The 16,286-nt window shown below is 46.0% G+C and overlaps 1 protein-coding gene across 2 annotated transcripts in view; it reads right to left on the bottom strand.

Moving 5' to 3' along the window:
- The window catches only part of SERPINI1 (serpin family I member 1), a 93,346-nt gene that overhangs the window by 21,369 nt on the left and 55,691 nt on the right, over nt 1-16,286 (bottom strand). The gene's annotated exons all lie outside the window — the stretch shown is intronic.

The raw sequence follows: 16,286 nt of genomic DNA, 5'->3' as shown, positions 1-16,286 counted from the left end.
ATGTTTCTTCACTCAACGAGTAGTTAAACTCTGGATTTTGCTGCCGGAAAAGGTGGTTAAGGCGGTTAACTTAGCGGACTTCAAAAAAGGGTTGGATGGCTTCCTGGAGGAAAAAGCCACAGAATGTTATTGAATGGACGAGGGAATAATACAGTATTTCTAGGAAGGGCGGGACAAATTGCTTGTTCTTTTGGCCGCTGTCGGTGACAGGGTGCTGGGCTCGATGGACCCTTGGTCTGTCCCAGCATGGCGATGCTTATGTACTTAAGGTGGTAGACTACCACAGACGGGGGTTTGGGAGCAACTGTGCATACCAGGATAGCCTAGAAAAGCAGACTTATTCTTAATGTGAAATGTGGGATACAAATGTATCCCATCACTGATCATTCTGTAAGAGAAGGCAACCCGAGGAACTTCCATTTAACGGCTGCAGGAAGCCCAGCAGCTGAGTAGAAGCATGATATATTCAACCTCCTGGGCAGAAGCTGTCAGAGCCAGGGAAGGTATTAACAGCAGGTCCTACACTATTATAAATCTGAAGCAAATAGTTCAAAGCCAAGATGTTTCAATATGCCCTTCTCCAACAGTACAAGGTCATATTTTGCTCAAGACGGCGAGAGTGAAATGCAAGATACAGAATTTTGTCCAGGGTGTCCAAGCGAGGGCTGCACAGGAAGGCACTGCTAGTATCTCTCAGTTTACGGGCATTTAAACATAGTAACATAGTAGATGATGGCAGAAAAAGACCTGACGGTCCATCCAGTCTGCCCAACAAGACAACTCATGTGTATACCCTACTTTGATTTGTACCTGTGCTCTTCAGGGCACAGACCGTATAAGTCTGCCCAGCACTATCCCCGCCTCCCAACCACCTGCCCCGCCTCCCAACCACCAGCCCCGCCTCCCAACCACCGGCTCTGGCACAGACCGTATAAGTCTGCCCAGCACTATCCCCGCCTCCCACCACCGGCTCTGGCACAGACCGTATAAGTCTGCCCAGCGCTATCCCCGCCTCCCAACCTCCAGCCCCGCCTCCCACTACCGGCTCTGCTATCCAATCTTGGTTAAGCTCCTGAGGATCCTTTCCTTCTGAACAGGATTCCTTTATGTTTATCCCACGCATGTTTGAATTCCGTTACCGTTTTCCTCTCCACCACCTCCCGCGGGAGGGCATTCCAAGCATCCATCACTCTCTCCGTGAAGAAATACTTAAACTCATATTTGAATGTATATTTTTTCTGACTTGAAGTCATTTGATAAAGAACTGAAAATCAGACTCAAGAGTTCCTCACCACTAGAATAAACTGCCTCAAAAAAAAAAAAAAAAGCTAGAGATACTGAGGGGCTAATGGTGAGTGCATGGTTGCTACTGCGAGATTAATGAGAAAATATTCCACAGGAATGCAGTAGATAAGTCATATGCAAATGTGAAGCACACAGAACTTGTGCCGGGTAGGCTCTCTCAGCATACAAAGGTTCTGCTGCAAGGGCACCTGTGTTCCCATGTTCAATCAAAGCGAAAGTACCAGCACACATTTGTGTTATTCTGCACATAAATATTAGCTTCACAAAACTTTCATGCGAGGTTTATGTAACATATGCATGTTTACCGGTTCTTTCATTTCCTTTGAATATTTATTAGGATTTATTTACGCCTTTTGGAAGGAATTCACTCAAGGCAGTGTACAGTAAGAACAGATCAAACATGAGCAACAGGCAATTACAGCAGTAAAAATATTCAAATAATAAAAAGTATGGCATAGTATAACTACTTAAAAATGTCAACACAAAACGTAAAAGAACATTTTAATTGATAGTGAAGGGTAAAGCAAAGATGGAACATATAGATAGGTAAGAGAACTCCTGATCTGTCTTCTAGACTTGAAGGCACTGGCTAAGAACCCCCCCCCCCCCCCCCCCCCAAAAAAAAAAAAAAAAAACTGGCATTAAATCCTCTCCACTAACCCCTTCTTCCCTTTGAGTGGAGGAGTAACGTAGTGGTTAGTGCAGTGGACTTTGATCCTGGGGAAATGAGTTCGATTCTCACTGCAGCTCCTTGTGACTCAGGACAAGTCGCTTAACTCTCCATTGCCCCTGGTACAAAATAAGTACCTGAATATATGTAAACTGCTTTCAAATGTAGTTGCAAAAAACCTCAGAAAGGCGGTATATCAAGTCCCATTTCCCCTTTCCCTTCTGCCTCGAACCTGGCAGTGAATTTCTCATGTTGAGTGTCCATTAAAAATTGCATACTTCTGTGCATTATGGCTGTGGCCATGCATTTTTACAACTGAACACTTGGAACAAGCAATCCGGCTAAGAAAAAATTTTAACAAAAAGAAAACATGTGGAAATATCAATCAATCCTAGAAGTCCACTATATAAATTTAGGGAGCATGTAATAAGAAAGGATAGTGACCATGCATTTAGATATTCTGTGCGCCGATGCCTACTGCTCAGATTAACAGCTGTGGTGAGCCCCTTCTGCATTCTGTGGCCAGAAACATGCACAGACCTCACAGTAACCGACCGATAATGGAAAAAAGAAGGGCGTCCCTGACAAACACTTGGACGACTCTACCTGGTCCTTTTGTTTTTATGACCAAGCCACACAAATGTGCCCTAAATGACCAGATGACCTCCCCTTACTCCCCCAGTGGTCACTAACCCCCTCCCACCCTCAAAAAATTTTTTAAATATTTTTTGCCAGCCTCATATGCTTTATAACTGAAGCCCCTGACTGAGTGGGGAGAACACGGGATACCCAAGGTCATCTGGCCCCACACAGGAGGTTTATCTCTCTACTATAATAAAAGGCACCGTCAACGTTCTGAAGCTGACTCCGTGGCTTCAAGTGAACAGTTCGTAAGGATCGTTAGGTTTGTTCGTTAGGTTTGTCGCTCTGTCACCATCTTTGTCGGCCCCGCCCTCGCACCTCTGATAGGTCCGCCGCCCTCGACGTCATCGCATTTTGACGTCCGATGTCATGACGTTTCGACGTCAAAGGCGGCGGACCTACCAGAGGCGCGAGGGCGGGGCTGACAGAGATGGTGACAGAGCGACGAAACTGACGAAAATTACGAACTCTTCACTTGAAGCCACGCAGTCAGCTTCAGAACGTGGCAGGCGAGTGGCTGGAGGGGAGGGAAAGAAAGGGGGCAACTACCCTGGAACTGGGATGGAGGGTAGGCGGCCGGACCTTGGAACTTGGAGGGGGGACAGGCGCACCCAGAAAATGGGATGGATGGGGGGGGGGGGGTGACCCTGAAACTGGCAGGGAGGGTGGGAGACCCAGAAAATGGGAGGGAGGGTGGGAAAAGACCCTGGAACTGGGTGGGTGGGAGGGCGGGAGCCAGAGACCACCCTGGAACGTGGAGGGGGTCCAGAACCTGAAACTGGGAGGGAGGGGACGCAGGCAGACCCAGACACTGGGTGGGAGGGGGCCCCTGGCACACACTCTCATTCTCACACTCACAGTCTCACTTTCTCTGTCACACACACACACACGTTCACTCTCCCTCTGTCACACACACTCATTCTCACACATACTCTGTAAAACACACACACTCCGAGGAAAACCTTGCTAGCGCCCGTTTCATTTGTGTCAGAAACGGGCCTTTTTTCCTAGTCTCAACATAATGCTTAGCCTGCCTCCCAGTGTCCCTGGATGCACATCTAATTCTTGCTAAAATGTACAATAACTAAGTAGAACAAGCTGTACACTAGCAGGACTGCTCTCAGCATCCCAGTGGACCGTGCCCGCAGGCTATATTTCACAGCATACCAGCTGAAGTCAGTTCATCAAATATGTATGAAGTGTTTATTTAGTGCATCGACAAAACCCCTCGGAGCACCTCTGAGTCCCAGTAGAAATCAACCATGGTGAGAGATTGTTGTTGATCTCTGCAATTTACCAAGGGCAGCACTTCATCAAATTCCCAAACTGCTGCTGGAATATATGTCAGTCCTTCACGGCAACGAAGGGGGAGGGAGGAAGTTAGAAAAAGAGGGGAAAGGGTGGGTAGTGCAAGGACTTGATTTCTACATTAAAAAGTTCCTAGATATGGTGAATGTTATACAACAGCAGAGAGATCAGATGATCAGTTGGGCATAATTAAAAATTCAAAATATTACATTTCCATTGATATGTTGTATTGTCTCCTTGGCTGTTCCCATCATTATAGCAGGAATTAATATCCCATTTGGTTCTACACAGCCAAGGTATTACATGTTAACATCGACCAGACCTTAAATTTCAACTGCACATTTCCAGTATAATCAGGCATTTTTTAAAAACTATGAATGATCAATCTACTCTGTATGCAACCTCTCAAAACCAGCTCTTTGGAGTGGAGGAGCCTAGTGGTTATTGCAGTGGACTTTGATTCTGGGGAACTGAGTTTGATTCCCACTGCAGCTCCTTGTGACGCTGGGCAAGTCACTTAACCCTCCATTGCCCCTGGTACAAAATAAGTACCTGAATATATGTAAACCGCTTTGAATGTAGTTGTAAAAACCTCAGAAAGGCGGTATATCAAGTCCCAGTTCCCTTTCCCTATTTGAGATTCTACATGGAATGTTAATGTTGCTATTCCACTAGCAACATTCCATGTAGAAGCCTGCCCTTGCAGATCAGCAATGCGGCTGCGCAGGCTTCTGTTTCTGTGAGTCTGACATCCAGCAGGACGCCAGACTCACAGAAACAAAAGCCTGTGCAGCCGCATTGCTGATCTGCAAGGGCAGGCTTCTACATGGAATATTGCTAGTGGAGGTGTAGCTTAGTGGTTAGTGCAGTGGACTTTGATCCTGGGGAACTTAGCTCAATTCCCACTGCAGCTCCTTGTGACTCTGGGCAAGTCACTTAACCCTCCATTGCCCCTGGTACAAAATAAGTACCTGAATATATGTAAACCGCTTTGAATGTAGTTGCAAAAACCTCAGAAAGGCGGTATGTCAAGTCCCAGTTCCCTTATTTACACACTTATTAGAAGTACAGACAATTGCAATGCTCTCCTAAATGGTTTACAGGTTCAAGATATCAGATGTCTGCAAATCGTGCAAAATTTAGGAGTGAAACTGGTGATCAGGTCTACAAAATTTGACCATGTGGCCCCATTCCTACAGGCAAGCAGTGCTCTTCTCGTATCTCATAGAATTATTTTTAAGGGATTCCCAGCTTGCACGCACTACAATGCCCCGGCAGAACGAGTCTCACAGCAGGAAAACTGCTAAACTGCCTCCGCGGCAGCTGCCATTCACGTAGATTGGCACAGCGTAGTCCCATGTGGTGAGTCAGGATCCCTCCCCTGCACCAAGTAGAACGTGCAACCTTCCAAGTGTTTCTGAGTCAGACTTAGCACTACCGGCTGCTCCCTCCAAGCACACAGTCTCCACAAGCCTTACCTCAGATTAGTGGTGTAGCTACGGGGAGCCAAAGAGGCCTGGCCCCCCCCCCCAAATTGGCTGGCAGTGGTCCCCGACCCCAACCCCCGCCAGCTGAAGAGTTTGTCCCACGCAGGTCTCGCACGTGCCTCGTCTCCTGTTTCCAGTTGTGCCATGCATGATCTCGTTTTAACGAAACACAGTATGCTCGCACATGGTCAGTCTCATTAAAACGAGCGTGCAGTGCATGGCGTGCTGAAAACAGGAGAGGAAGCAAGTGCGAGACCAGTGCGGGACAGATAAACGCTTCAGCTGGCGGGGGTTGGGAACCCCCATCAGCAAAGGTATCTTGAGGCGGCAGCGGTCGGAAGCGGCGGGGGAGGGATGGTGGTTGGGGGATGCAGGCTAAAATGTGCCCCACCACCACCACTTTGGGCTCTGGACCCCCCCCCCCTCCTGCCAAGGTCTGGCTACGCCCCTGCCTCAGATAAGAAAGAATCAGGACTGATACTCTGTCCCATGGTCTCCAGTAAAACTGTTACCTTCTCCTTTTTTTTTTAGGTGGTTGTGGTGGAAAAGGAGAGCTCCACAAGAAACAGGGGAGAGGTGAAGGGAAGGAAGAAGTAAATTCACAGGGCACCGGAGACAGGGATCTGAAGACCTCCAGATATGACTTTGCAGAGACTCAAGCCACCCACAAAGCTCAACTGGGGACCAGCAGCAAATCACTCAGAACCAGTGGCTGAAAAAAGTGTGTCCATCCACCTGCTGGAGAAAATAACGAGTAGCTGGACTGGATGCCGAGAAATATGTCTCAGCTCAGTTTTCAGTTCTGTTATCTCCACTTCATTGGCTCCTTAACTGTTTCCGCATACAGTTCAAACGCCTCTTATTGACTTACAAGTGAATTCACTCTGCAGCTCCTCAATACCTCTCCACTCTTCTCTCTCCCTACACACCTCCCGGGAACGCTGTCAGTACGTCAAGCTCCATCTCTGGCAGTCTTCAAATCTAGGCTAAAAGTCCACCTTTTTTTTTTTGCACCTAACCCCTATTCACTTGTACAATACCCGTATCTGTTTTATCATTCCTACCTTAGTAATTCCCTTATTTGTCCTGTTTTATCTGTCCTAATTAGATTGTAAGCTCTGTTGAGAAGGGACTGTCTCTTCATGTTCAAGTGTACAGCATGGCATATGCCTAGTAGCGCTACAGAAATGATTAGTAGCAGCAGTAATGATAGGCACAACTATCCCACAGGTTCTGGAATAGTGGGAAACTACGTAGTGGAAATTGCTGATGTGCCCATTCAATACCATTCAACATTATAATTGCCAGAATAAACATTTGTGAACTAGAGTTATAATCAAAATGGTCTTTTCTCAGAGAACTGGAATTAATAAGTAAAGTCACCTGTCTAGTCCTCTGGCAATAATGTTAGTGTGTGAGAAACTAAGGGGAAGCCTATCAGGTGAATTTTCGAAAGAGAAGGGCGCCCATCTTCCGACACAAATTAGGAGATGGGCGTCCTTCTCGCAAGGTCGCCCAAATCGGCATAATTGAAAGCCAATTTTGGGCGCCCTCAACTGCTTTTCGTCGGGGGGACGACCGAAGTTCACGGGGGCGTGTCGGCAGTGTAGCGAAGGCGGGACTGGGGTGTGCTTAGGAGATGGGCGTCCTCGGCCCATAATGGAAAAAAGAAGGGCGATGAACACTTGGCTGACTTTACTTGGTCCATTTTTTTTCACGACCAAGCATCAAAAATGTGCCCGAACTGACCAGATGACCACCGGAAGGAATCGGGGATGACCTCCCCTTACACTCCCAGTGGTCAATAACCCCCTCCCATCCTCAAAAAATATCTTTAAAAATACTTTTTTGCCAGCCTCAAATGCCATACTCAGGTCCATCGCAGCAGTATGCAGGTACCTGGAGCAGTTGTATTGGGTGCAGTCTACTTCAGGCAGACAGACCCAGGCCCATCCCCACCTACCTGTTACACTTGTGGTGGTAAATGTGAGCCCTCCAAAACCCACCAGAAACCCACAGTACCCACATGTAGGTGCCCCCCCCCCTTCACCCCTTAGGGCTATGGTAGTGGTGTACAGTTGTGGGGAGTGGGGTTTGGGGGGGGGGGGGGCTCAGCACCCAAGGTAAGGGATCTATACACCGGGGACCTTTTTCTGAAGTCGACTGCAGTGCCCCCTAGGGTGCCCGGTTGGTGTCTTGGCATGTCAGGGGACCAGTGCACTACGAATGCTGGCTCCTCCCATGACCAAACAGCTTGAATCTGGTCGTTATTGGAGATGGGCGTCCTCGGTTTCCATTATCACCGAAAACCGGGGATGACCATCTCAAAAACGACCTAAGGACAACCTAAATTTCATGATTTGGGCGTCCCCGACCGTATTATCGAAACGAAAGATGGACGCCCATCTTGTTTCAATAATACGGGTTGCCCCGCCCCTTTACGGGGGCCGTCCTGCGAGGACGCCCTCATGAAAACTTGGGCGCCCCGTTCGATTATGACCCTCTATAGTTCTTCCTAGGTGAAATTTTTAAAGAAAGTCGTTTTGCCAAGTACCAGATAAAGCCCCTTTGGTTGGTCCTGTTGGAATAAAGGACAGGAACATTTATACCATTCCTGGGGCCAAATGTATCTCTAGAGACCTGCAAGCAATGGATGTGCCTCCGTTACTTGGCTTCATGGAGAAGCGGTTGGAAGTGTCGCTGTCTATGAGGGCACTGCTGATTCAAGCCTTCCTCAGTGCCATGTGACCTTTAAACAGATGACTAAATTGCAGTTTCTTTTATTAAAAAAAAAAAAGCCCCCCAACAACAAAGTGTGACAGCGTCCTTGGAAAAAAAAAAGGCTGATGTTACTTTACCTGCCTCTTCAATAATTGCTGGATAAGTACTTTTGCTGCTCCACTGGTTCGTCTGCCCAGTGTGCACCTTCTCCACATCTGTTCTGCTGCTCCTAAACTACCTAGGCGTCGTCTGCAACCTGCACTGCTGCTGTTTTCTCTGCATCCTACTCAATCTGGTTTCTTCTTGCTGCTCAGTAAGATTTGCCATGTTCACTGCTGTACAATTATTTTCCCCTAATTTCATCTCTTCCTGTACAACTGCATTACGGTTTGTTTTGTGAACCACACAATGACTGGACCATCTTTCTAGTGACAGACTTCCTCTGAAAGCCGCGACGCCACTCTACTCGGAGTCTGGATATGGTCTCCGGCACTTACTCTTGTAGGTGCCGAGGACGGCAGGGAAGTAAATGGCTGTAAAATGCAGAGGCTGCTATCGGAATTGAAGTTTTCCCAACTTGCAAAACAGACCCTGGGCTTTGAAATGCTTTCCTATTTGCACATCACTATTGCTAGTTACATCTGTTCTCTAACCTATTTTGCTGGTTTGTCTAACCTATTTTACTAGTTGTCTTTATATAGATAGCATTCATGGTCTGTAGTGTTGCTTTCAGGGCTGTCTGGACAGGAAACCCTGTCCCTGAAGGGCTCATCTAAATTTTGTACATAAGTATTGCCATACTGGGACAGACCAAAGGGCCATGAAGCCCAGCATCCTGTTTCCAACAGTGGCCAATCCAGGTCACAAATACCTGGCAAGATCCAAAAAAAAGTACAACACATTTTAAGCTGCTTATCCCAGAAATAAACAGTGGATTTTCCCCATTTTAATAATGGTCTATGGACTTTTCCTTTAGGAAGCCACCAAAAGGTTTTTTAAATTCCACAAAGCTAACCGCCTTTACCACATTCTCTGGCAATGAATTCCAGAGCTTAATTACAAGTTGAGCGAAGAAACATTTTCTCCAATTCATTTTAGATTTACTACTTTGTTGCTTTATCGCATGCCCCCTAGTCCTAGTATTTTTGGAAAGCGTAAACAGACGCTTCACGTCTACCCATTCAACTCCACTCATTATTTTATAGGCCTCTATCATATCACCCCTCAGCTGCCTTTTCTCCAAGCTGAAGAGCCCTAGCCGCTTTAGTCTTTCCTCATAGGGAAGTCGTCCCATCCTCTTTTATCATTTTTGTCACCCTTCTCTGCACCTTTTCTAATTCCACTATATCTTTTTTGAGATGCAGCGACCAGAATTGAACACAATATTCGAGGTGCAGTTGAACCACGGAGCGATACAAAGGCATTATAACGTCCTCATTTTTGTTTTCCATTCCTTTCCTAATACCTAGATCCCTTTCTCGGTCTGTGACTCCTAACGTGGAACCAATGTACCTGGAGGTTTAAGTGACTTGCCCAAGAGCACAATGAGCAGCAGTGGTATTTGAACCGGGCACATCTGGATATCAAGGATCGGTGCTCTAACCACTAGGCCGCTCCTCCACTCCACATTATACCGTATTAAGCCCAAAACTTAAATTTTATAGAAGGGCCCCAAGCGTAGGTTTCATGTGGTATTTGGCTCTTAAAAATTTGAAAATTCATAGCGATTAGTGCAATCTTCAAAAAAAAAAAATAATTTTTAAAAATGAAAAGGAACCTTGTGCCAATTGGATGTTTTTAGCCCTGAATGGTACACCACTATTTACAAAACACAAGATCAGTTAACAATCACACCAGTCACAGAGTATGCAGAAAAAGATGAATTTCCTATCTGCTGCTCTGTGGTGCGGAAGGCAAGCCAGTATGCTTATTCCTAAAACTAAGGCCGTAAAACATTTTGATTACCACTGGTAGCATTATTTCATGATAATATTAGCTGCAGACTGGAAATTACAGTCCAATCCTACAGCTATAGCGCACGTTTGTTAGATTAGCTTGGACAAAACCAGGGACAGGACATTTATTCATAGCAACTGAAGAATGCAGCACAATACGTTAAAAGAAATGCACCGTACTCCTCCCCCCTGGAATCTATCAGAGGCCAATAATCAACTGTTGTAAATCCATTTTCAACAACAGGCAACTGAATAGATTAGTGGAGTGCCTCAAGGATCAATCCTGTAGACAGCTCCATTTGAATAGCATCGAGAATGTTATTACCGAAGGAGTCAGAAGGAAAAATTTGTCTTGTTGCAAATGACAATACTATCTGCCTCCCCTGAAGGATTAAACAGAATGAGTGATCTATGAAAACTTGTAAAAAAAAGGTCAAATGTTTGGCAATGAAGATTCAATGTTAAAAAAAAAATCAAACATATAAATGGCAAGTGGCCGACTCACCTGCAAATGCGCAGTAGAGACTTCCCTCTCCGTCCCGCCCTCGCGTCAAGACGTGATGACATCAGAGGGCGGAACAGAGAGGGAAACGGAGTCACTGTCACTGTCGGACGCTGCCGCCTGGAAACGAACATCGCGCGCACCAACCTCCACCCTCCCCCCCCGCCGTTCCCGCCCCCCTCCATATCGGGCCCCCTGCACTGACCCGACAGCGCCTCTCACCTCCGTGTGGAAGCGCTGCAGGCAGCAGCAGAGCGATCTGCTGCTGCCTGCAGCGCTTTCAAACGGAGGTGAGAGGCGCTGTCGGGTCAGTGCAGGGGGCCCGGCACGGAGGGGGGGAGGGAGCGGCGGCGAGGAGGGTAGCTGGAAATCTCGCCCATTTTAACGGGCTTAACGGCTAGTAAATAAAGTGCAGAGTCAGAGATTTGAGGAACAGAAACCTGAGGGGATGATGGTGCAAACTATGGATGAAAACCTGATTTGCACCAATCAGGAGACGCACATTAAGATCAGCATTTGATTCAAGGTAACAAAACAAGGTGGTAACTGGGGTGCACAGGGTGAGGTTCCTCCTTAAAAAAAAACAAAGCAACAATAAAAAGGAAACTGGTACACAGATTTAGTTTATATCACCAATTGAACCTGTTAAGAAATGTACAATTTAACATAGAAAATACAGAACCAAGCTATCTGCTAGCAAGGAGAATTGTCAGAATTATGCTCCTTAAAGTGGAGCAACGACAGTGCTTTTTTTGTGCCGGTACGCAACGGTACGGCGTACCGGCACCTTTTTTCACAGGTCCATCCAGCGATTCTCTTCCCTCTCCTGCCCTCCCCTCCCTCCCCTGTCCTCCCCTCTCCAGCGATTCTCCTCCCTCCCCTCTCCCATGTCAAACTCCCTTCCACTCACTGTCTCTAACCAATTCGCAGCGGCAAACTGGTGGGCGGCGCTAGTCAAGGCATCAAGCTCCTCCGTCGTCCTTCGCTTCCCTGCCTTCTCAGCGTGCGTCCCGCCCGCCCTCGCCGAAAGGAAATGATGTCGCCCACCAGTTTGCCGCTGCGACTTGGTTAGAGACAGTGAGTGGAAGGGAGTTTGACATGGGAGAGGGGAGGGAGGAGAATCGCTGGAGAGGGGAGGGCAGGGGAAGGGAGGAGAATCGCTGGCCATGGGAGAGGGGAGGGAGGAGAATCACTGGCCATGGGAGAGGGGAGGGAGGAGAATCACTGGACATAAGAGAGGGGAGGGCAGGGGAGTGAGGAGAATGGCTGGACATGGGTGGATGGCAAGGGGAACGGGGGGTCGCTGGACATGGGTGGATGGCAGGGGGTACAGGAGGGTCGCTGGACATAGGTGGATGGCAGGGGGACAGGAGGGTCGCTGGACATGGATGGATGGAGGGGAGGGCAGGGAAGAGGAGGGCTGCTAGACATGGGTGGATGGAGGAGAGGGAAGGGAGAGAGAAGAAATGCTGGACATGGATGGAGGCGAGGGAAGAGTGAGGAAGGAGATGAGATGAGGGAAAAGGAAGAGAGGAGAAAAACTGCACATGGATGTAGAAAATAGGCAGAAGCTGGATCCACTGGACAGTCAAGTCTGCGGAGGACCCAGCTTTTGGATGTAGGGCAAGAAATGAAGAAGAAAGGCGGAAAGTAAAGAAATAAATGAAAAGGAAGCCCTAGAAACGGAGTTAAGAGAACAAATAGAGAGCAGCAGAATCGGAGACTAGGACCAATATGGATAGAAAAACAAAATCACCAGACAACAAAAGGTAGAAAAAATCATTTTATTTTCATTTTAGTGTTTGGAATATGTCCAATTTGAGAATTTACATCTGTTGTCTTATTTTGCACTGGGTATACTGGAGCTGTAACAACTTACAGAAATTATTTATAATGAAAACAAATCACGTTGTTTTTTTCACTCATACTAGTATATTTTCAATGATGTCTGTTTATATGTGCTATGGCTGGTATAAGGGGTGTGGCTAATGTGGGTGTGGCTATAATAGGGGTGGAGTCATATGTGGTGACTCCGCCCACAATGAGTACCGGCACCTTTTTTTCTACAAAAAAAGCACTGAGCAACGATAATATAAATATATTCAGGTACAATATGCCATTGTGGCAATGAAACAAAAGTTATTTGTCCTACTTGCCCAAGGAGTGTCAGTGGCAGAAGCTGGATTTGAACCCTGGCTTCCTTGGCTCTCAGCCCACTGTTCTCAAGGCTCTTTGTGCTCAACCATTGTATTTAACATACATTAATCACTGTTAGTAGCATTAATTGCACTATTTTAACTTACACTTTTGCATTGCCAACAGCATGCAACTGCTGGCTTATGTTTCTGGGGATCAAACTATGTTCATTAATCCAATTGATACATGGCAAAATAACCAATTTTAAAACATAACATGTCAACTGCATTGTGGCTCTCTACAGCCAACCACCAGCATGAGGTCAATATGTTATTCAACAAAAATGGGGTGGAGAGGGCCCAATGTCAAGAGATCAGTCACCACACGCAAGGGTAAGATGCTCTAAAAAAACCCTTTTTATTTGGACCCAACACGGTCCGTGTTTCGGCTATATCAGCCTTCTTCAGGGGTCAATCGATTGGTGTTCGGTGATATATCGATTGACGGAGCATTTAATGGTCAATTAATAAGAATCACAAAAGCCTTGACAAGCACTTCATATAACGCACTGCTAAAAAGTTTGAAAAAATGGAAGACGACGAAAATTTCAACACTATTATTTTAGATGTTAATTCTCGGAGTAATACTTTTAAACAAGATATTAAAAAGGGTAAGATTGAAAAATTTAAACGAGATACAAATGATTATAAAAGAGGCCCAATTTACCCATGGGCCATGGCGAAAACTAAATATTTTCCACAGTCTTACCCTTGCGTGTGGTGACTGATCTCTTGACATTGGGCCCTCTCCACCCCATTTTTCTTGTGTCCGATTGCTGTGGAGAGTGTGAACCCCGCTCTGTTTCTCTGTCAATATGTTATTGGTAGGTGTTGCACTGCTTTGACTATCAGGATCACTTGCAGGTTAGACAACTAGGAGGTCTTATACCAACAAAGTTGTGCACATTCATTTTCTCCATCTGCACATGATGTCAACCTGAATCTTATTTTCACTCCAAATTCATGCTCTCATAACTAGCAGATTACATAAGAATAGAACAGCCACACTGGGTCAGACCAATGGTCCATCCAGCCCACTACGCTGCTTTGAACAGCAGTCAATCCAGGTCACGAGTGCCTGGCAGAAACTCAAATGAGTAGCAAGATTCCATGCTACCAATCCTAAGGACAGCAGCGGCTTTCCTCATGTCTATTTTAACGACAGATTCTGGACTTTTCCTCCAAGAATTTGTTCAAACCTTTTTTTAAGCCCAAGTACGCTAACTACTGGTACCATATTCTCCAGCAATGAGTTCCAGAGCTTAAGAATTCATTGACTGAAAAAATTATTTTCTCGTATTGATTTTAAAAATATTACCGTATCTTTATTTTCATTATCCATACAAAGAAACAACAACCTAAATGGATGGATAAGCAAATCAGGCCAATGAATGGTTTTCAATAAGTACTTCACCCACCCTTCATGTCCCAACCTCAAAACACTTCAATCTACCCTAAATCATATCCACCCCACTGCACCTCAAACCCAACACCACCCACAAGTGGTACAACAAGAGCAAGCAACCTGATGGATTAGTGAGTTAAAAGTGAACGGTATTCAACAATGACGAACTACATGTGGAGCAAGAGTGTTAGTCTTTGTATTTTTCGAAAAAATTAACTACTGATTCATGTTTACCTATTCTGCTCCACTCACGATATGGTAAACCTTTATCATATCCCCCCACCCCCCAAGTCATCTCTTTTCCAAGATGAAGAGCCCCAACTTCTTAAGCCTTTCCTCAATGAAAGGAGTTTCATCCAGTAGTAATCCTTGAAATAGAGAATTACAGTAAAGTCTGATGGCAAAAGGCTTCAACTAAGTCAAAATACAGTGACATATTTAACTGGATTGAAGAGACTCAAATCACATTGGTGCCAGTTCTTGGAAATTCACATTGGTTACAGGATGAAGCTTGTTTGAGAAAATACAATCCAAGACATCACTTAAGTTCACTCCATAAAGGACTACTCTGCTTACATCCACTATCAGAAATTTTAGACTGACATGCCCCACTGTATTCTTTTATTTTCTTTTGGTCCTTCCTTGGGTGATACCTTAGAGACACCAAGAGGGGCATAATCGAAAGGGGTGCCCAAGTTTTCCTGAGGACGTCTTTGCAGGACACCCTGACAAAGGGGCGGGGAAACCCATATTATCGAAACAAGATGGGCATCCATCTTTCATTTCGATAATATGGTCGGGGACGCCCAAATCTTGACATTCAGGTCATCCTTAGACTTGGTCGTTTCTGATTTTCGGCGATAATGGAAACGACCAAACGCCAGACCTTTGGTCATGATAGGAGCCAGCATTTGTAGTGCACTGGTCCCCCTCACATGCCAGGACACCAACCGGGAACCCTAGGGGGCACTGCAGTGGACTTCAGAAAATGTTCCCAGGTATATAGCTCCTTTACCTTGTGTGCTGAGCCTCCCAAAACCCACTACCCACAACTGTGCACCACTACTATAGCCCTTACGGGTGAAGGGGGGGCACTTAGATGTGGTACAGTGGTTTGTGGTGGGTTTTGGAGGGCTTACATTTACCACCACAAGTGTAACAGGTGGGGGAGGGGGTGAGCCTGGGTCCGCCTGCCTGAAGTGCACTGCACCCACTAAAACAGATCCACGGACCTGCATACTACTGCGATGTACCCGAGTATGACATTTGAGGCTGGCAAAAAAAGTATTTTTAAAGATTTTTTTTTTTGAGGGTGGGAGGGGGTTAGTGACCACTGGGGGAGTAAGGGGAGGTCATCCCCGATTCCCTCCGGTGGTCATCTGGTCAGTTCGGGCACCTTTTTGTGCCTTGGTTGTAAGAAAATCCGGACCAGGTAAAGTCGTCCAAATGCTCGTCAGGGACGCACTTTTTTTTCCATTATGGGTCGAGAACGCCCTTGTGTTAGGCACGGCCAAGTCCCGTCTTCGCTACGCCTCCGACATGCCCCCAGGAACTTTGGTCATCCCCGCGACGGAAAGCAGTCGGGGACGCCCAAAATTGGCTTTGGATTATGCCAATTTGGGCGTCCCTGTGAGAAGGACGCCCATCTTCCGATTTGTGTCGAAAGATGGGCGTTCTTCTCTTTCGAAAATAAGCCTGTCAGACTGTCATAGTAATGCTTGAATGTTTTCACTTATATACACTGTCAGCTAGCACATTTGCTTATTTCCGATCTGACGAAGAAGGGCAACCTTCGAAAGCTAATCAAGAAATGTATTAAGTTATGTCCAATAAAAAAGGTATCATCTTATTTTCTTTTCCATGTTTTATTTTGTTTGATTTCTATTGAAAATAAGCCTGCAATTATCTACTTTTTTTTTCCAGAAAACATAAAAACATGGATTTACTCAACTTTTTGGAGCATATAGGTTTTAGAGAAAACTATTTGATTATCTCTATTATGTTTATGTTATCTTTCATGTTCTTTATTTTGTAATAGTCTCTTTTAAGATTTTCCCAAGTCTTACATTCTGTATTCATTTGTATTTCTGTATTGC

The sequence above is a fragment of the Microcaecilia unicolor genome, chromosome 10 (assembly GCF_901765095.1).
Source record: "Microcaecilia unicolor chromosome 10, aMicUni1.1, whole genome shotgun sequence".
NCBI classification, from domain to species: Eukaryota; Metazoa; Chordata; class Amphibia; order Gymnophiona; family Siphonopidae; genus Microcaecilia; species Microcaecilia unicolor.
This window is presented reverse-complemented; position numbering and strand designations above follow the sequence as displayed.